This window comes from Haemorhous mexicanus, chromosome 1, assembly GCF_027477595.1.
Source record: "Haemorhous mexicanus isolate bHaeMex1 chromosome 1, bHaeMex1.pri, whole genome shotgun sequence".
Taxonomy (NCBI): domain Eukaryota; kingdom Metazoa; phylum Chordata; class Aves; order Passeriformes; family Fringillidae; genus Haemorhous; species Haemorhous mexicanus.
In genome coordinates, this window is record NC_082341.1 from 131,921,265 (window position 1) to 131,939,615 (window position 18,351).

The following is an 18,351-nucleotide window of genomic DNA, read 5'->3' on the forward strand; positions in this document are numbered from 1 at the left end:
AAGAACTTAGTCCAAGAAAACCCTCTGAGTTAGTTATGGATGGGATGAATGAATCACTTCCTCACAATGCTCTCTTCTAGATATTGACTATAAGAAGAGCTGAAGCAATGAGCATAAACTAGCTACACTATTACATTAGGTGAGAGGAATTATACTTGTCTATAAAATTCTGGGTTTGGTTTCAGATACTTTCTCAGCAAGAGATCAAATTATAATTGTATTCTGCTGAAAAAACAAATTCTGACTGTGGTACTGGATGTGGCTTTCTGCTTTACTTCAGTGTGTTTGTTGGCTTATTCACTCAAGACTTATGAAATGAAAGCATCAAGTGCTCTCTTTAGGTGTCCATTCTATAAGCTTTTGCTTTAATTTGCATACTGTATCATTTTCACAAACATGTTATACTTTAACATGGTTTTTTGGTTCTTTTTTCTGACAGTTAATATTTTCTTGAATGTTTCTTTTCATGACTTTAATATCTTTCCCAGCCATTTATATCCCAACATTGATGGCTTCCCAGGTTCTTGGGAGGGTTTTCTCTATTGATTCTCAAAATTATTCCTCTTTATTGGCATCATCACATTTAGTTCAGCCTGAATTTTTTCACTCTGTACCAGCTGTTAGAATGCAATTTAGACCATCAAACAAGATTATAGGCTGAGTTTTCAGACTTGCTAAGCCTTATCTCATCTCATCTCATCTCTTCTCCCATTAAAGACAATGATAAACTCTCCCTAATTTTAGAGGAACTGAAATAGTGGTAAGCTAAAGGCTCTCATCCTGTAAAAGCAATTACAACTTTTGTCTTTTTCATCCCTACTCTTGCAAGATATTTTAGAAAAGGTGTCATCCAAAACATTCTTATCCTCTGAAACTTGAAGACTTAGATAATATTTTCTTATTTATTCTTATTTTCTTATTTTGCGGTGGCCAAAATCACAAAGCTCTTTTTGCTGTAGAGAAAGTGTACTAAACCGAGTTTAGGTGATATTTTGAACAGGTTTGATGGATGCTGTACCCCACTGTATGGCAAAACTAGACCTAAAATTCATTTTGATGTGTATTAACTAATTTTTTTAGATTTTCTTTCTTCTTTCTATGGGAAAAAAAATTATGTTATTGTGAAATTTAGGATACAGCTACTGTCGGTTAGCATAGGTTCATTAGAATGTCATCTATTTTTACAACTTTAGAGTTTGAATTAGAGAGGCTGGAATGACAGAAAATAATCCCAGTTTTTTATATGTCTTTTTAATGAATTTTATAGGTAGTGATCTAATAAAAATTAGTAGTAGTAGTGACAGCCTTGTTTGATAAAGTATTGGACTAGGTCTTTTGATGTCTGAGGTTTAAATTAACCTCAAATGAGTTAAAAAAGTTTGTGCCAGTTTAGAGTCTTGTTTGTGGATTACAATAGGTTTAACAGTCTTCTTTGTCACTGTGGACATGAACAGTTGTGGTGGGAAGGAGGAAAGAATTTGGAAAGCTTTAGAACTTAAGATTTGTGTATTGTCTCCAAGAGAAAAAGTCTCAGTACTGTTGAAAAATGTTACCTTTTTTTTTTTTTTTTAATTAGGAACATCCATTTACTTTGTTTAGAAAACGCTTATACTTAAACACATCATAATTTCTCAGTAGTTGGTTGAGATTGCTGTTTACTATTGGTATAACTTAACTACAGTATCCCCATAGATAATACTGTAGCTTCCTGTTGGCAATGTGGCTGAGAAAAGCTTAATAGTGAATTAATGATTTAACTGAAGTGTATAAATGAGATGTATTTTTGTCATGCATATACATTCTTCTAAAACTTTTTTTCTTTCAGAAAACTTTCAATATGGTTTTGTGTGTTTTGCTTTTCTTTTTACACTGTACATAAAGCTAGGTGAAATAAGAGAATTGTAGGATTTATTAATTCTGGATTACACAATATTTACTGAGAGGCCAAAGCACCTGTGGCGCTACCACTAAGGAAAAAGATGAGTTCAAAATTTCAGAAAAACAGCAATTTACTTGCGGGGGCTTTTTTGACTCCCTTTTCCAGAAATTTCCAGGTGAGTTTATCCAGGCACTTATTGTCTGTCTAAAAGAAAAAAAATATATATATTCTTGCTTCAACTTTAGGATACCATATATTGAAGGAATAATTAACAATACAAGACATAAAACAATAACAAAAACCAGTCTGTATTGTGCAATGAAGTGAGTTTATATGTTTTCAAAGCCCTGAGTGGAAGCCGATGTGTCTGCTGTACAGAGCATTGAGCATGAAATTAAAGATATTTCTGGTAAACAGAAACTGCTAGAGTGATCTGGGAACCCCAGACATTCAGTTCGGTATCAGGTCCTAGCAGGAATAGCAGGCTGTCCTTGTCTAAATGAACAAAAACACAGTCACAGAAATACCTAAAATACATTGCAATTGTAAAAATTATTGATGTTTCACTTTTTTTTTCATTTGGGGAATCAGTAGTTTCAAAAGGCTGTCAATAAATTATAAGGAGTCTCCCCTACGCCCACAACCCTAAAAAGACCCAAGACCACCAACAACCCAATCCCCAGGGTAACCTGTTTGCACAGTCAGCATGTGCAAACACTCCTACCTTCTGACCTGTATGCCTTATACTGGGTGTTAGGAATTTTGAACTAGTGAGTTTATTCAAACATCAAACTGCTGGACCAATCACAAACTTGCATGAACAATAATAACTGAAGATAATATCTTAACCAGTCACACAAACATCATTCAGGGAAGACTTGATTCAAATATGTCTGAGCTGGAGGCAGTCTGTGACTGCTGAATTCCTCCAAAGTGTAAGCTCATCTGGAAACACCTAGGCATGAATGATAAAGGTGAGTAGGAGGAACAGGTTCCTTCTGAAGCATGATATATTTTAGGGGCCGTTATTGAAGCTAACCAAATCTCATCATTTCTGTGAAGGAGTGGTTCTGTTTTGGACCAAAATAATAGGAGGGGAAAGAAAGAAGGAAGTAAAATTTTTGTAGGGAATTAAATAACTTTTAAAAATATTTTGAAAAACTTGAAAAACTTAATATAGGAATGCCTAGCTATCATAATGTCATGATTGTCTTTCACTTTTTAGGAAACACCCCAGGGTTCTCTATTGACAGTTGCACAACCTTGTTACAAACAGATAGAACAAGGTATATGGCACATAGGACAGCACAGTCAGATGGAATTCTGGGATTCCTGTGTATTCTAGATGTGTATGTATACCTGAGGGTATTCTGAAATAAAAGCCATACAACCCCCCTTTTCCTTTCTCTTATTGGTTCATTCAGTATAGATTATCCAGAGCCAGCTTTTAGGAGGCACTGCTTGCTAAGCAAAGTTGGCAGTTGGTAAATTTAATTTCAAACTAAGCCTGTAGGCCACTTCTGCTCTGTAATGCAGATGTGGAATTTAAATTTTATAATGCTCTATGCAGTGCCCAGATCAGATTTGATAACACTAATTGCAGAGTGGGAATAGTACTCTGCCTCAGAGCACTTCTCATATGCCATGTTGCCTGGCATGCAGGTACTTTTTTTCTCTTAAACACTTGCTTTTCCATTCCATTCTCACAAATAAGGTGTGGATCAGCACATTGGTGGGGGGGGGGGATTTTCAATGAATCAAGTTGGGATACAAGACTGCAATATGACACTTTGTTGAACAAAATTTAGCATTTCTAAAAATTGCACTTTGTTGCATTTGTATGAACTGATAGTCAGAAAGGTATGTTTCTAAACAGAAGGAATGATTTTTAATAAGTTGATTTCTGTCCTCTGGTTTCATGATATCAGAGGTGCATCCACATACTGCTATGTAGTGCAAATGAAGTTAATTTGTCCCCCTCCAGAAAAAAAAAGTACTGTAGCAATATCTTGCAGTATTCAGAAGGCCAAACTACATAATCTTTTTCAAAGTAATTTGTTCTGGTATTATAATAATATTAACAGCATTTATCATCAAGAAAAGTAGGAAAATTTATAAAAATCTGAATTAAAAGTAAAACTATAAAGATTTAATGCATGGTTGGTGCCCTTTTTTGAACACATGAAATTAAATTTCCAGGAAAAAGAATAAGATTTATAAGGTTAATGGATCTCTCATATTTATAGCTCAAAATTTGGAAGTAAATTAACATTTGAATATCCTAGGCACTAAACCAGAAATTCATGACAATTTTCTTGGTGAACAGAAACATTTGGAGCAGTTCAATCATCTCAAGTGAAATATCTTAAATGTCCAGAATATACATTTTGTGTGTGAATACATGTGTGTGCACATGAATACATACATTAACCTTTTCTTTTGGAGTGAAATGCTTTTCTTCAGCTATTGTGTTGTGTTAAACATAAAAACCTTTATTTATCAACCAGGTTCGTAGCATGAGGAGCACTGCTATAGGTCAGATTGTACCTTCTGGTAAAACCAGTGTTCTCCTTCAGGTTCTTTCCACAGACTCATCTGTCACTGCAACAGCTGTCAAAATGAAGATCCCGATGCTGAAGCCGCTCTAGGTATGCAGTGAGCCTTTCCTTCTTGGCATATCCACTCATCCACACAGATGGGAGAAGCTTAAAAGAGGTGACTTTTCTCAGTCCACACAGCTGACTTTATTCATACAGTTTAACCTAGTTCTTCTTCACAAGATTATGGAAGACAAGGAGAAAAGATAAAAAAAAAAAGACAAATTTTCCTTTACATTCTTCCTGTCTTTTACATAAACAGTCCTGGTTTTGTATTTTCCTGAGTTTTTAGCCACAGCACATTTTCTCTGCAATAAGAAATTTCAGATCTGTGGCGTCCCAGAAAGAGATCTCAAAGCAGCAGTGGAGGAGGAATAATAGGCCAGTTTTCTCAAAGACAGTAAGGCCTAATAATTAATAGTTAAACCTTGCAAGCTTTTCTTATATCAAATAGTTCTATGCAGACTTTTCTCATGATACCTGACATTGACCTGTCACTGTGCTGGAGGTTATCCCAAAGCCTGTGGGACAGAGGCTTTACTTTTAATATTTTCAGATGAATATTTACTGGAGAGAAAAACTAAGAGTAGGGACAGCACTCTGTCTTTCCTCTGTCTCAATACTGGCTGCTATCATACACACATCATCTCATGCGACATGGATTAAGGTGTATGGTGCTTTAATATTCCTCACTCCATCGAGGCTTTCATCTACATCTGACTTTGAAGAATTCAAAATAAGTAGCGTCTAACAGTATTTGACACATGGTTAATTGCACTTGCAGAAAGTATACAAAACTAGCCTTACTGTGTTTCTGTCCTCTGTAAAAAACAACCTAAATTTATTTTATGATTCATGATATTATTCATAACCCTAACTTCATATTCACATCATCAGACAGCAATGATGAAGGCTGGTTATGAAAAGATGGTAAGTCATCTAAAAAAATGTCTTCGTGTTAATTCACAGAAAGAGAAGAATATTTCAATATCTCTGTAGTTTTGAGATTATTGACTTTTACTTACCATTGCCTCGATAATGCTTTCTAAAATACAATTCTTTTTCTCCATACTAATTAGATAAACTGAAGCAAGACAAATACATATTTGGTTGTTTTATATAAAACTATCATTTCACACATGAAGATTCTTTTTCTAAATGTATGTTACTATCTTCTACGCCATCTTGCAGATTCATTGGCCTAATAGATTTGATCTGAATTTTAAACCTGTTCAGATTTCAAATTTCAAGTCTTATTAGGCCCACCCTTTTCTCTAATATGCTATTTCACATTACATAGTTACTAAAACAGATCCTGGAAAAAGGAATTATTCCTGGACTTCATTTTGTGTTTTACCATAGAAACATATAGATTTCTTTCAGTGTAATTATGCCCTGCATAATTATCAGGGTCGGAGAAGAATGAAGAGGATGAGGTGATCACAAAGGGAAGCAGGTAATTCCCTGCAGTTTATGGAGCAGATTCCAGAGCAGGTGGATATTTCTTTAAGAAATGATGGCCTGTGGATGACACACGCCAGAGCTGGTTCATCTTAAGTACTGCAGCCCATGAAGATTGCCCACAGTGACAGAGGAAGTGTGAGAAGAGAGTGACAGAGAAGGAACTTTTACAGACTGTCTGAAAACCCCATTCTCCACCCCTCCATGCCACTCAGGGTGAAGGGCAGTGGGTAGAGGAACTGGGAATGGAGGAATTCACTTAACCCTGTTTTTCCAGTGAAGGTAATGGGTAAGTGATCTCGCTGTCTTCATCACTGACCATCTTATCACTTTCCATCTTATTTCCATCTTTCATTTCAGGAAGGGGAGTGAGAGGGCTGCTGGGTGGGCATCTGGCTGCTGGCCAGTGGTAACCCACCAAATGCTAAAATGGTGATCAAGTTCTCTTGAATTAAGACATTTTTTTTCCCTCTAAAATTTGCTGAGTTTTTCATAGGTGATTTGTTAGTATGTTATGGCTGCTGATCTTACATTAGGTCTTATCTGGTTTTTAAATGATATTTCTTGCTTGCTATCTACATACTTTTGTAAATTGTGATACTTTACATGCTCTCTGGAGTTCAGTCTTTATGTACTAGCTTATTTAGAAGTGGGTGTTGAAATCAAAGTTTGCTTTTGACCATGTCTAGATTTCATGCTTTAGACTTAATTAGTCATTTTGTATATAGCATAGTTATTTAATTTTACTACTAGAAATTTTATTATTTCACCTGACCTTTTTTAAATCACTGTTTTCTCTGGTTTGAATTAAAAAATCAGAATTTATAGTGAAGTACACTGGCAATCTGCTTCTGATGTGACATTTGCAATAGGTTGTTGATTATTACTTAATTTTTTTGTCATCTCGATTTTTTTCTGAAAATGTGTTTTACTATAGGCAGAGCCCAAAAACTGTCCATGATTCTTTTTTAAAGTTACTAGACAGCTGAAACGCAGCATCTGACCATATGAACACTCCTACTTGTATATGAGAGCTAAAACAAGTCTACTTAAGGCACTGAAATTTGCTAACCACAAAAAATCATCACACTGTACCTTTAGTTCACCTTTGATTCAAGGGAAAAAATGTTCAGCAGTAAATTTTGATTACCATGATCCAATTGCTTTGAACCTGTTTTATCTAGTCTCATATTTAATGTCTTATTATAATCATCATTTTAAACAATTCTTTAAAGAGGATTGTGCAAGTACTTTGCCTTCATTTAATTTGTCATGTAAAATTAGCCCTAATTTTTGGTAACCCAAATGAATGTAAGTAAGTAAGTAAAAATATGGTATTGGAAAGTCATAAATTCCCTCAATATGAACAAGCTTAACAATGTCTTTCTATTGTAGAAAAAGAAAGACTATGGTATTCTATGGTTCAAGAGGTTGTATTTGAATATTTCCTTAGCTTTTAACTTCACCATATTTTGTGGCTTGTACTTTAGTGTCATGAGAACACAGTGCTGCACCTATGGTAATAAAGCCAAATTAATGGTTAGGAAGTTGCCATCTAAAATAACTGTATGAGAAGCCAAAAATATCAAAGAATCATGGAATGGTTAGGGCCGGGAGGGACCCTAAACATTTACACATCATCCAATTCTAAGCCCTCTGCCATGGGAAGGGACACCTTTCATTGATCAGGTTGCTCTGGGCCCCATCCAATGTGTCCTTGAACACTTCCAGGGAAGGAGATATATCTGGGCAAGACAATGCCACTTGCATTCAAAAAAAGGGAGCTTTGTTCATACCTGAAGCTGAACAAATTAATCTGGGCACTCTTTTCACAATAATGTACATATTCCATAAGGTTTGGAAGCATACTTGAAACATGATCCAGTTCTTGCCACTGCATCTTAAACTTGAGCAGAGGACAAGGTGCTGTTCTGGATGCCCATCGTTAAGCTGGATGGACTCCTCAGCAATCCTTTGTCTCTCTCAAAGTTGCTCCTGAAACACTTTGTACTAACACATATTAGGACCATTCCTGAATGGTATGATCTTCATTGCAGAATTAAGCTGATGTAGATGTTGACTTTATGATTGACAAAACCCCACTGTCCAGTTTTTTGGAAAACCAGGTCATCTCAGGTAATAACAAAACTAAGTCTGATCAGTGTCTTATGTCAGTGAAGACCTAATTCCAATGCAAAAATATTCTGCTGCTTTTCATTTAGAGGAGCTCTAGACTGTCAAAATATTCAGATTTGATTCTACATGTATTTTATTCCCGTTGTCGCTTGGGACCGTAATCAGTTCTGCAATGGGTTTTGCTGAAAAGAGTTTAAAGGTCTGCTCAATGCCTGTATAGTTTTACTACCTGCAAACTTTTATAGGTCTATCAACTGATATAATTTATGTCACACACAAAAAATTTGGCCAAATATTATTGCTCTGTATAAGGCTTTCCTTCAGTTGCCAAATCTAAACTGCTGCAGCCTGTTCTATTTTTGAGTGGCAGTGAAGTGGAGGAACCTTATCTCACATGATAACAGAAACTCAGCTTCTGTTAAGTGAGGTAGAAGAGTGTAACTTTAAGGGTCTGATGCTTAAATAATTATGATCTTCATTCTCATAACTGACTATTAGAAAATGCTTTTTAAAATTTTCCTGCAACTTCAAACTGCCTGAAATAGCAGGTTGCTCTTGAATTTTGAAAAGCAGATAAACATCTCTGTCTCTCAATGCTTCTGAAGTGCTCCATTACAAAACAGTTGTCAAAGATGAGTGAACTCATTCAAAGATCCTAAAAATCTCTATTCTCCTGCATCTCACTGGGCAATTTGGCAAGAACACTAGGCAAGGTTTTATTGGATACTTGTCTGTGTTTTGGCAAGTATTAGTTGAAACAGATGTTTATATGTAACATTTTTATTTCTGAAGCGTGCTTCATCTTAAAACTAGTTTGGTTTATTGCCCTCGCTACTCCTTTTGGAAACTTGTTACAGAATATTCTGGCTCTGATGATTACAACTTCAAGTTTCCAACCCAAATGTATTTATTACCCATCTAAAATATTTTTTTATTCGGTCAACATTGTTGTTTATTTTAAATACCTTTTCCTTTTCTTTTGTGTTTATGCCTAAACACTCCATATATTTATGCAGAGCAATCTTATCACATCTCAGTTCATTTTACTAAATTAAAAAAGACAAGACCTTTTTGTCTTATTTCATATTGCTTTGGATACTCTGGGGACCTCATCACATGAAAATTAGAATTGCATTTGCTATTTGATGGATGAGATACTTTGTTGTCAACAATCACCCAGCTGCTCCACACTGTTTTTTCTCTTCCAGCTGTTGAGATTAAAACCTACTTTTGTTCCTTATTTAATGTTTGTCCCTCATTTAGTGTTATACAATCCTATATTACCCACTTCTGTACTATGCTGTGGTTTGCTTGATATTGTTTTACTAATGTTTATCAGCTGATATTTACTTTTCCGTGTGCATGAAATGTAATGAAAGTATGAAACAAGATCTCTACCATGGCTAATCCTTGGCTAACTCTTTCAGTTGATTATTCCCTTCTCGGGTTTGTCAGTTGCTAGCTATTTTTCAGTCAGTTTACTATCTATGGTGCAATTCTTGCTCTGATGTTTCCCCCCCTTGTAAATTCCCATAAGTAATCTATCAGATGTTCTGCCATATATCTGATAGATTAATTATAGCATTATTTTCCTTCTTATTTCATGTAATAGGCTATAGATATGAGGCTAATCTGAATCCAAAATTCTTAGATAACTTATTTTGAATTTTCTAACATTTCTCCTTATCACAGGGTCCTGTATTACTTCACAAAATAAATATATTCTTTCCCTTAAAATAACTCAGTTTTTACCTGTAATTTACGTAGTTATTACCTTCAGATAAAAAATGGGATTATGTAGAGTAGTGACCTCTATCGGGCCTATGGAACACATATACTTAAATTCTTTTTTTTGTCATAATACAGACATGAATTATGTTTTATTAACTCTTAAATCTATCAATTTCTTGTCCATTTCTTACATGTTATGCTAACCAGTAAATCTCCTACTTTGCTCCCTCTGAATGTTTTGTCTTTCAAATAAAATACCTGAATAGTCACTGGAATACAGAATGAGAAAGTGAGAATGAATCCAGGCTGATGCTTTTTGGAAAGAAGAGGCCTCTGTTCCTAAACATAAAGAATATTCAATTATTTATACAAGACAGAAGAGACAAGAAATGGGAGATTAGGGAGACTTTCTCCCTTGGTTTCCCAATGTGTTTTTAACCTGTTGGGCCTCCTGGGAAGTGAGAGCTAGAGTTCAAACACTAGAGAAAGTAAATTAAATTGGAATACTCTGACTTGTAAGCAGTTGATAAAAAAGGAGTATAAAATTTCTTTTCATCCTCTTCTAGCTGCTTTGTGAATATGGCTTTATATTTTTCTCTAAATTTCTCAGAGGACCTGAAAAGAAATATAGATCTTTGTATGTGAAAGAATTGACTGTTTCACTTTACTTATGTTTGTTTAATTGTGGGGGGAAATGGCAGTGAAATTAAGGTTTGTTGCTTTTGGCAAAAGATTTATAAATAAAAGCAGTTTATATCTCACAATTGAGAGTAAAGGGGGATGTTTAGTTTTGGCTTATTTGCCCCCTGAAATAAAAAATCCATTTATATGTGGTTACAAACAACTGATTTCTGTTTCTTATTCCAGCTTCTTGGGTTTCATAGAAATATCTAATACGTTGAATTGGATTCAATACTTCTTACATTAAATATCTAGGAAAATATATAAAGAGTGAGTGGTTCAAGGCTGTTGAAGCAATCACATCTGTCAGGAACTCTATGCACCTATGGATTGTATATGTGTTACTTACACTATTTGCACTTGCAAGTGTTATATTTTTGTCATCATCTTTCAAAGTCTAGGATCACCAACAAGGACATTTTAAGGACAAAATCTGGTTGTATTATTGAATAAAATTTAAATGACTAAGCTTTCTATATGACCTTATATTCCTGAATTAACAAGGAAGGAGATGCTTCCAAAAATAGCTATGGAACAGTCTGCTCTTATATGAATATACCAGGCATGTATATAAGTAAAATTTGTTGATTCATTAATAGTAATACTTCTGATGTAAAAGAATCTGTGACTCACGCTAATTTATATACTGAGAATGCTCCCAAAACTGTATAATTTTATTTCAATATTTAGTTACTACTGTTTTTTTGGAAAATATTGAATATGAAAAATTAAGATAGTAATATGAGAGAATCAGAAAATCATTATACTACAATAGAATAATTTATTTTTAAAGTTGTTTTGCCTTTCCTCAGTAATGGAAAACTAAACTAACAATTAAATGTTGCCTTGTAATGAAAGCACCAACTTGTCATAAACAATTTGTAATGACTCATTATATTCTTTTATTGGCTTTCCATCTAAACTGCTGGGACCCACATATAAACTGTTACTTCCTTTACAATAAATGGAATGAACCATAATTTAGTATAAGTTAATCTGTTTCTTTTTTCTCTAAGATCTAATAAATCAACCATTTTTCAGCATATTAAAAAAAAAAAAAAATCTCTTTTCAGAGTCTCTTCTTAGGAAAACAACCAGAAAATTATGATTCCATGAATAGGACAAAATTAAATCTGTTTTTTGCAGATTTATCACAGAGTCATAATCTTTAGTTACTAGTCATTAGTACTGAGCATTTGCAGTTGACCAAACTACAGTTTATAGCCTTGGACTACTTACTAATAAATGGCCTTATTTTTATTACTTTATTAAAAGCCCTGGATTAACATTTTTTTAATAGTTTCTTTGCATTGCCTTGGAAGAAAAAAATTAGACTTCCATAAAACACTTTATTAGCATTTTAAAATGGCATTTTAATTGTTTGAAAAGATATGAGGCATAATTTCAGACTTTTTTTTTCTTTATGCCACTACATTCCTGTTTATTTATTTCAAATGTTGTACTGCAGAGTTAATGGTGTTTGGTATGTATTTTTGTGTCATTTAGAACAGCACAAGGGAGACAGTGCAAAACAGGAAAAGTTTTATCCAAGACTGATTTTTCTGCACCTGCAAAAAGGCGCAAGATTTACATATTATTCTGGTAAAGGAGGAGCAAAGTACTATAGCTTCCTATGGATACTAATTCTGTCTAGGAGCTGTAGCAGCTGGAACCCCACCTTGGAGATAAGTGCAATATGTTGCCATCTACATAAAATCCAATGTCAGTTTTAGCCAAAGAAATAAAAGTGAACTGGTTTATAAAGGAGAAGAAAAGCAGTATTCCTTGGCACTGTAAGTCCCTAAAAGTTATTGACTGAAATCAATGTGTGCTTTAATGGTTCTGTTGCACAAAGGTACAAAGTTTTTTTTTTTATTTTTACTGCCATCCCAACTGCCAGCATTATTAAGCTGGATAATTATATTGACTGCATAAAGCTGCTGTAACATGATGCAGTTCTATTGCTTCCTAGCTGTGCAGGTACCCTCTAACTATACGAAATACAAAGATGGGTGGAAAAAAATCCCATGCCTTTTGTAATTTCAGGCCATTTTCAAAAGAGACAAATTGTGTACATTTCCATGAAGAAAAGGTTTTCCTTTTCTCAGAATTTCAGGAGGTCTTTGGGAAAACAGATTATGATTAAATATAGCTGCCTTGTCCAGTGACAAATAGAGGAGCATTATTTGTTGTGATAGAAAATTATGTGCCTGAATGTAGTGCCTGAAAAATGAAAAAATGTTTGCATCTTTCCTGAGGTTCCTGGATAACCTTTTGCCACAGCAATTGTCACAGGTCCCTCAACGTTTCAAGGAGCAGCCAGCCAGGAGAAAATGTGTTTATGAAGAAAGGATATATCAAAATATCCTTTAGTATTTTTTTTCTTAACTCTGGGCAGAAAAAAGTCAGAATTTCCCCTACAATTGTGTGTGGAATGGAGCATGCAAAGAATGTCTCAAAATGAGTTCTAAAATTTTATTCACTATAAAACTGACAATTGTACAAATGGCATTAATTTTGAAGAGGAAAATTGGAATCAATGTTGTGCTATTTTTAGCCAGATTTGTTCTTCTAACCATTTTCAAGTTTCTAGAATTTTCATTCATTATTTCAGGAGCATTAAGTTATATTTGCTATATAAATCCTAGAAATTTCTGTTTTCAGCACACTTGTTACACTTTGTCAGGCTCCTCCCTAGAGTTATTCAATGTCCTTTACCGATATTTTCCTATAATTCCCCTATTTTATCAATATCAGAGGTTTGAGATCTAATCCTCTAGTGGTTTGTAGTTAGCATATATGTTTATTATTCATTAAAGCCTTTAAGAATGCTAACACTCTGAGACAGAATGTTTTGTAACATTTTGAGCAAAGTAAATGACTATATAAATTATCAAACAGAAAAGAAACAAATTATTTTTTTCTTGCATCTTTTTAGCTTTCAATTTCAAAGATTGAGTCAAATATGAGTAATGAATTAATGTTACGTTTATAATTCTTTTTTTTTTTTTTTTTTTTTTTTTAATGTGAAGGTACCTTTCTTTTAAAGAAGTTTTCTGCTTTGGTGCTTACTATGTAGATTTTGATCCTTCAGAACACTCAACATTTCTCAAAAATTCCTTTGAGGATCCCATATGATAGCTGAGCTTCTCTGAAAATCTACTGTTAAATATCAGACAAGATTTATATGCACAGTCAAAATTCGTTATTCCAGCAAACAGACTTCAGAAATCAGTTTATTTGAGCTGGTCTGGAATTAATTTCAGACAATAGAATGCCTGCTGACCATGGATTGTTATTACTAGTTTTACAGTTATATTGCGGTCAGCACCGGCTCAGCTAAATTGATTGTAAAAGTAGATCAAAGATGGATAACAGGACAGACATTGCATTCTTTCCTTTTCTTATCCTAACAGTTTTTTCATAATTTGTCAAAACTACTCTATTTTTACTTCATTTAAGACTCAACACTCATTGACTCGCTGTCTCTTCTCCCTTCCCTTTCCTCTTCTCTCTCTTCTTCCCCTTAGATAAATAAGATAGGGAGTAGCAGAGATCCACACTTTGACAACTGCTTTCACATATAAGACAAAGTCAGAAACATCCTGACTATCAGCTTGCATCTTTTTCAAGAAGAATAAGGGGAGAAAGGCAGGGAATTGTGTCTTTGTAAATACGAAGAGGTGGATCCACAAGAATTCTACCTCATACACAAAGACATTTATAAAGGAGGTTTGATTCAAAAGCCATGGACATCAATAAAAAACATTCTGGGAACTAGCCTGAGTCCTCATTTCACAATCTATCCACTTTACTGTAGTTTCACTTCTCTCAGTCAACATTGTCCATAGAATTTTTTAAGTAAATTTTTACCATTTTTGGTTCATTATCAAACCTCTATTAAACAGTCAGCTTTCTGTAAACACAAACACTGTATTTTAGTAAAATAAACTTTTCACAGAAAAGTAATATTCTAAACAGTCTCTTTAGTCAGCAATACCAGGAGGAAAATACAGGTTAAATTGAGGAGATTGTACAAGGTTATGAATTAACTAATGATGGAAAACATAACCAATGTTATGAAAGGGCAAGTTCTAGTTCTTGTACAACATGTTGAGTATTTAGAAAATTTAATACCTATAAAAATATCATGAAGGTAGGTTAAACTGGAATAGGGATCTAATTCTAGACTGCATTAGGAAGAGCATTGCCAACAGGCAAGGAAGCTAATCCTGCTCCTCTATTCAGCCCTTATGATGCCTCATCAGGAGTTCTGTGCCCAGTTCTGGCTTCTTCAGTACAAGAGATACCTGAAACTATTGGAATGAGATCAGAAGAGAGCTATGAAGGTGATTAAGGAACTCGAGCACCTCACTTAGGAGGAAAGACAGTGTTATCTGGGCCTCTTTAACCTGGAGAAGGGATGACAGAGGGGACCTCATCAAAGTCTATAAGTGTCTGAAGGGAGAGTGTCAAGAGGATGGCTCTTCTCAGGGGTGCAGAGAAATAAGACAAAAGGAAGTGGGTAGAAACTGATGAACGGGAAATTCTACTTTTTAACTGTGCAGGTGACAGAGCACTGGAGCAGATTGCCCAGAGAAGTTGTGTAGTCTCCCTTACTGGAAGTATTCAAAAGTTGTTTGGATAAGTCCTGAGTGATGTGCTCTAGGAGACTGCAGGGAGGTTGGGTCAGATAACCCACAGACCTCCAACATAATCCCTTCTGTGATTCTGTGAATACAGAATAAAGCATTCTACAGATCATAGAATCATAGACTCATTGAGTTTGAAAAAGACCTCCAAGACCATTGAGCCCAACTTTTGACCAAAACCCATCATGTCAATTAAAGCATAGCACTCAGTGCCACACCCAGTTGACTCATCAACTCTTCCAGGGATGGTGACTCCACCACCTCCTTGGGCAGCCCATTTCAATACCAAAACTTTTGATATAATGGATGTAGCTGAAATAAGTGGTCTGTTTTCGAGTAAAGGATTTCTAATTTGTTTAACATCTCTAATTTGGTTCTACATATAAAAACCTTGAATATTCTCTGATTGTAGTTTGGAATACTAAATGTTGGAGGTAAGCATAATAACAGCTTTCTTCTCAGATAATGAACTTCTGCTGTAGTATAATTAACCTTTGACACAGATGGGAATTTTTAGTAGAAACAATTAATTGGAAATTATTCTCTTTTACAGGTCATCACCTTTTAGCACAAGTTTCCACTACCAGCATTTTATTGTTGTATTTTCAAGTTGAAGATTTTTGGGGTTTCTTTTTCCTTTTAGGCAAGACTGAATAATTACGGTAAAGAAAAATATTAACAAAAAGAATCAAAAATTCTTGAGCATTGTTATGAGGGAGGAAACTTTTTCACCCAGGTTCAGTGTAAACCCATTGCTTTCAAGCTGACACTTAAGGTTCATAATTCCTATGCATGAAAACTTATTTGGAATAAGGTAAGCTGTCAATTTAAACTGACTTAAGTAATCTTGATTAGGTTCATCTGCAATTTCTCTAATTCCAGAAAATGTCTCAATCCAGTTGTCTCTCTTATTCCAAAAACTGAAGGTTTCACACCAGGAGAGAATCAGGAAAATCAGCTGAAAAACAGCTGTACCAGAGTAATCTCTCACATAGAGAAGCCTTAACACACTGGAAGGTAATAAGTTTGAGTTGGTGACAATGGACTCAAATTAAACAATGAAACCCAACTCATTCCTTCAAAGATACAGGGCTTCATAGACCTAGTTAGAAAACAACAGCTATTTACAGATCTACCTATTTTGTAAGAACTTCTTAGGGCTCCAGTGCATTAAATTGTTGCTCCAGGGTGACTTCGTGTCTCTTGCTCTGTAGTAACTGTATTTGTACATATGCTGGACAGGGGAAAAAGGAAAGCAACAGAAACTGAGATTTCTCCTGGTGATAACTGATTTTATAACATAAACGAGCACATGTCTGATACTTTTAGACCCATGGCCAGCAATTGCACTAATGGTTCTTCATAACTTACATATATATCTAGACCTTCAAAGAAGAACAAAACTGTAAATGTTTCTATTTTTTTTTTTTTTAAGGTAAGGCTTTGGATTTTATTCTCATTTCCCATGTAATCTATATTGTGCAACCTTGCACTTTAATATCATTGATCAAAACATTAAAAAAAAAAAAAAAGGAGAACCCATGTTCAGCTAAACTGTTTTCTTGACCAATGACAAAAATCTCAATTTTCTCTCTTCAGGTTACTTCACAGAATTTTTAATAATTCTTGAAATGGGCAGAATGATTTACGAAGCAAACATTTTTAACATTTTTAGTTACCTGAATTTTCCAGACAATGCAATATTGCAGACTGAGCAGAAGTGATAATTTTAGATTAAGTAAACTGGTCCCAAAACCTCCATTGTGGTGAAATTGTTAAACTTGCTCTCTATTCGAGCGCTGTAATCAGTTCCTAGGTAATAACAACCATACTGCAAAATAACCATCATGAGTAAAAGCCAGAAACTGTTTTATTGATGTGTTAACAGCTGTAGGGGGGGAAAAGTAAAAAGATCCATGGTTCATCTACATCTTATTCATGTGTATTCCTATTTCTCCTATAATTTACATGTAGAAGCTTGTCATGATAAAGTGTCTTTTTGATACAGTTTTTGCCAGAGGCCCTCTTAGCAATTGGCTCATAATCAATCTGATCTATTTTGTCAACATCACAGAGAACATAGTCAAAAAGTCTTAGTGTTGCTTAAAAACACAGTTTTCCTTCACTGTTTGGTTATTTTTTTATCCATCATTACTTGGTAATGCTCATTTGTGCTGTATAGCAACCTCACACAATTGGTATATGACAGTTTGTCTACACAGAAAAGAATAATAATTAGCTTCAAATCTAAAGGGAAGAAAATTTTAGTTTCACACAGGAAAAATGATGATTTAATACGGATTTTACTGACATAGAAATATAGGAGTTTGCTTATATCATTTGCTTGTAAGACACTCCTTTTGCACTGAGGATAAACTGTTTCTTTTTGGATTTCAAGAAGTCATATCGTGAATAGTTTTTTGAGCAAAGAATGGAAATAGTACAAAAAATAATATCAATTAAATGGTAGAAAAGGTGATAATAATCTTATGACCTTTTTGATGTTAGCAGAAGCAATATAAGAGGTAATAGCAATCTGACATTCCTATTGATGCTGGGAAAACTGGTTGCTGCAGCATCAGACCAGTCCTTGCATGTTCAGTTTATGGCTGGACTCAACGATCCTCATGGTATTTTCCAATGTCTAGTTGAACCTTTCCCACTAAACAGATCTCATTCATAGCGAGGTGCATTGTCATTATAGTCTTTACAATTTAGCAGGCTTTTCTTAGACGTTGGGAAATCTATGAATCATTTCTGCTGTCAGGTAAAGGACTGTTAAGCATAAGGGTATGTTGCTTAATTTCAGCATTAAATAAGATTTGTAGATGTGTCATCTGTATGGACAAGTTTTGCCATTACAGGTAATCAGCCAAATTCATCCAGCAGTCCCTGAGTGTTGCTTTGAGCATGTTACCACGCATTGACATAGGAGCAAGTCTGGGACAGCTAGAACACAGGGTGTACGTGGTTCTTCATTGCTAACACACAAATCCTGACAATCAATGTCTTTGATTATACTCTGAGAAAATTCTGCTCAAAGACACCATGCTCTTCCAATACCTTCTGCAGTGACCTACTACACTAAGAAGCATAACAAGACACATTCTTCCAAGAAAAACTCCTTAAGAGGCTGCCTTTCCTCCTTTCTTTGCAATCATGCACATCATACTCCAAAATGACGTTAGATTCCTTGGCTGATAGTCTTTGGCAG